Source organism: Lampetra planeri, chromosome 1, assembly GCF_965212315.1.
Source record: "Lampetra planeri chromosome 1, kcLamPlan1.2.h2, whole genome shotgun sequence".
Lineage (NCBI taxonomy): Eukaryota > Metazoa > Chordata > Hyperoartia > Petromyzontiformes > Petromyzontidae > Lampetra > Lampetra planeri.
Window position 1 is genome coordinate 39,996,705 of NC_136107.1, and position 4,536 is coordinate 40,001,240.

A 4,536-nucleotide genomic window follows, 5' to 3' on the forward strand; every position below is an offset into this window, starting at 1 on the left:
ATGAGTGTCCATTCTTATGACCACGCATTGATTAAAGCTGTCTTCTTAGACACAATGAAATACAATGTCCTACACCTCCATCCTACCACAGCTTGGCTTTCGAGACGTAATCGTCAGCACATGTTTTGGGCATGCAAATTCTGGACTAGATTCGCTATTCTGCGTCTCTTGTAATGAATATTGCTGCCGGACATGCCAATTGCTCTCCAGGTATAACACACCGTGACATCATCAACGTCTGCTGCTCTGGAGATTCATTGGCGGCACGCGCAGTAAAACAAACGTACTCCAGGTGACCTGAACAAAGACAAAGATCCCCCGTATAGCCTTAACAGACTGTTGGGGCAAGTGCTGTTAGCGAGCACCTATGAAGGCCAGACCGGCACACGAAGGGGTGGTTGGCCAGCATCACGCCCGACCGCCTTTGTCTCCCTAAGTGGCGATGTTTACACACCACACAGGTACTCACTTGAGGCTAAGTCGACCTAGGAGAGGCCCAGGATCGATTTATATAATCGCCACTGATGTTGACCGTGAGCTGGAAGGAACTCGGGTCACCAGGTTCGTAGCGCAGCGCGCTAACCGCTACACCACCGCTCCACACCTGAACACGCACACACAAACACGTGGAATCTGTAGCTCAAGTTACTGTAGACAAAGAATGTGATTATGACAGACTCCTTGAACATCATCATCCCAACAGCAGCTCCAGCCACGATCGGCTACCGACGAGATAAATCGCCACGGAAGCTCGCCCGTGTGTCTCAATAGGCACTCCAGGAGACGCTAATTTTTCAGAATAATATCCCAAGTTTTCCGCCGTGGTCATTGAATGAGGCTACAATTGACAACATATCTCGGTGCCGTACCTCACGGGTCTCGTCTCTGCGTTGTCTCTAATTACAGGTGTGTTCCTGCTGAAATCCACATCACGGCGCGAGGACTACGTTACACATTGCGCCGCTGAACTGGTTGTGTGTGCACGCTACATTTACCATTAGTTTAATCACACGCAAAGCCAATTAGGACCAGTTATCTTAAGCGCTAAGTTAAAGTCTCTTGTTTATGACTGCTTGTGTGGCAATCGTGGGGAGGGGCGGCCTAATGGTGATCTCGCTACACTGTGAACCGGGAAATCTGAGTTCGATTCCGTGGCCACGGCTACCATCAGTGGCGAGTGATGTCTGAGCTCGCCCTGAGTGGGCCACCCTTAATTCTAGATTTGAAGCTGGATGCCACATTCAGACAAGCCCCCCCCCCCCCCTTAACTTGTATTTAAGGGCTTGTCTCTTGGATTTTGCTTCACTTGATACAGTAAATTCAGCTGTGACGGTCCCACCTGATGACGGAGACTTGTGTTGCCTCCGAAACGTCGTGATTTATTATTTAATTTATATTATTTCTATTATTTATTATTTATTTTATTTTTTACCTACGTGACTTTACCGAAAAAACCTAAGAGTATGGTCCACCCTTACCAACCCTCACCACGTGACCAGTGCGGTGAAGTATGACCAAGCAACCCTGATGAGCGGTGAGGAATTCATCCAGCAGTGGAGTGAGTGTGCGAGTTATTACGTGCGCTGCGCTAGGAACTTAGCGAGCCGAGTTCCATTCCCGCTCACGGCTAACACCAGTGACGATTATCTGAACCGGTCCTGGTGCGGCGTGTCAACATCCCACATCTCCGATTAGCACGCTTTGGCGACATACGGTGCGAAAGAAGTTCAACATAAATACATCGCCACCGGGGAGACAAAGGCGGTCGGGCGTGGTGTTGGCCACCCATCCCCACGTTGTGCTACTCGCTAACAGCACTTGCCCCAGCGATGTGTGGAGGCTATAAGGGGAGAATCGTTGTCTTTGTGGGAATAGGGGCCGTCCATTAATGACGTCACGCACCTAGGGGGGGGCGGTCAGACATTTGTGACGATGCGTGACGAGAGGGGGGTGGTTGAGAAATGTGACGTCACACCAAAATGCGCAACTTTAAATAAATATAGACAACACGTTCTACTTAATTAAATATACTTTTTATTAATGTTTTCACCTACATCAGAATGCAGCGCCACATTAAACACGCACTACAATGACAATAGTTTAAAGCGATTTGAAGCATGTTTTCTTTTTTGTAGGGGGAGGGAGCAGAGCTTTGTGACGTCATATTTGAGGGGGGAGGTCTGACTTTTTGTGACGCCGTGTGACGAAAGGGGGGGGGTCAAAAATCGTCCAAAATCGCGTGACGTCATTTATGGACGGCCCCAAAGGAGCACCTCTTGAGTAACTCGTGCTTAGAGTTGACCCCAAGTGTGGCGAAGTAACCCACACGCCGGTGACGGCGTGGGGAGCACCTCATGCAGCAGTGGATGTACAAAAGGGCCGTACATCTACTGTGCACTTGTTAACTTAAACATTGCCAATATTGGAACATATTTTTGGTTCTTTCGGTAAAGTCACGTAGAAGGGAAGCAATAAAATAGTACAAATTTAAAATAATAAAATTATATTTGTATTATTTTATAAAACAATAAAATTGTATTTTTATTATTTTATTGTTTCCCTTCTACGTGACTTTACCAAAAGAACCAAGAATATGAATCCCTGCAGTCACGAAAGCTTTCAATCAAAACATTGTAACACTTAGACTGTATCACAGTGACTGGAAGATAACGCCCAATTATGACATAATAGACAAAATACCAAATATTTATAATGTAAGTTGCATTCGTGTAAGGTATATTTATTTATATCTGTGCACGCAATGAGTCGATGGTTTTATTGCAGTCGACTGCGATTACCCAAAGTTGCCACTAGGCGGCGCATCAGCTTCCAACGCGAGCAGCATAAATTATGTTAATGAGGTTAGCGACGTCAAACCTCGCGTTAAATTGTTATTCTCAAACAGATAAGGCACTCGGCACATATATAAACATATCTGTATAAAACATTAAATTGGACTTTAGCAAAATATCAGATAAAACCATCTCGAAACGACACAATGAAAAACACATTCTGGGCGACCCATGACGTTTAGGCACAGGCGGTGCCTATAGCTGCCGAACGCCGCGGTGTTAAACCTCATGCCTTAAACTAATGAGTAAGGAAAATAACGGTTCGGGGTGACGCCCGAATCCTCACTCGGATGTGAGAAGAATTTTTGCACGGGTACAGGTCGCCCGCGGGTGACTCGCTTACTTTGCGAGATGCCGGTTGAGCGCGATCTGCCCGTACCCCAACCACTAAGCAAAATAAGAACACCAGCTTTTGGAACAATGCCGAGTAGTAGGGTTATCTACTCACAATACTCTTCCCGAGGTGGAAGAGTAGGCCCAAGAACACTCCAGAGCCCACCTTCCGCCAGTATTGGCGAGAACAAGACATTACAGAGCTGCACCTTTGCCTTTCAATGTAGTTTGTGGAGTGGTGGCGAAGTGGTTTGTCAACTTTGCGAATGCAATCGGTGTTCCCAGGTCGAATTCCGCCCGTTTCGCTGGTGATTACATCCACCAGCATCCATCGGGGGCGTGTTCAAGTTGTACATGTTGTGGGTTTTACTCTCCAACACACCGGTAGGCGCCTTAAGTCGTCACTGTTTTGTTAACGTGACAAGCATTGCTGGCTGTGTCGGGTGGTGGAGGGTTAAGACACATTTATACTTACGCGATCTAACCCAAAAAATGTTTTTAAATCGAATTGTCAGTCTCCGTGCTGGGTGAAGGCTTCCCCCACGCTGTCCACATTTGTAGGCGATGTATACAATGTAATACAGCAATGACAAATCAGTCAGGTTTACTATCATTCTTTTCCCTTTCAGATAGTTTCGTACTGAAATGATTGTTGACCAGCTATTGTGAATTACCCGATGGTGCAAACTGTCGTGTCACGATTATCGACTTTCCCTCCTGATAGGACAAGTTTTGAACTTTCACCACACTAGCTGGCGCCCCCTGTTGGATTTCTGGAGTCAACGCTTAACAACGCGAGCAAATAAAGCTCAGGATTTGTATGGCGCTTAAATGCCACAGTATCTGAAAGTGCTCGACATCAAAATAAAAACGACACATCACCGTTCACTAGGAAAACAGAAACGAAAGAATTCCCACACAAAATGTCCAATGCGTCCGTTGGCACCCATCCCAATCCTGGATAAAATTCACCATCTTCACGATCCTAAATGGACTCAGCCCTGCCTGCATCTGCCCTCACCTCAACTCACCTCCACGCACCCTCTCGCGACCAAGGCTTTGTGAAGCCTCTCTCAATGGGAGGTCGCTCACTCTCCTCTGCTGTCCCCCATTCTGAAGCTCCCTCCCCTCAATCATCCATCCTGTGTGGAATCCCTTAACCCGTGTTAAAAACCCCGTGCTCAATATCTTAATTTTCCCCTGCCTATGACTGCTTCTTTATCTTCCGTTAGTTAATCCTCTTCATCCCCGATGGGACAGAAGGCCGCAATTAGTTCCCTCCACTTCCTCAACTTCTTCCTGATCTTCCGTACGCACAATAAAAAAAATGATACACCGTTCAAACGCAAAA

General features: G+C 46.7%; 1 non-coding gene across 1 annotated transcript; it reads left to right on the forward strand.

Annotated features, from left to right (window-relative positions):
• The first annotated feature begins 3,080 nt into the window (after positions 1-3,080).
• Positions 3,081-3,228, forward strand: LOC144723706 (U12 minor spliceosomal RNA). Its single transcript, XR_013586267.1, has one exon. It is a non-coding gene; the product is annotated as a U12 minor spliceosomal RNA (small nuclear RNA).
• Positions 3,229-4,536: the final 1,308 nt, after the last annotated feature.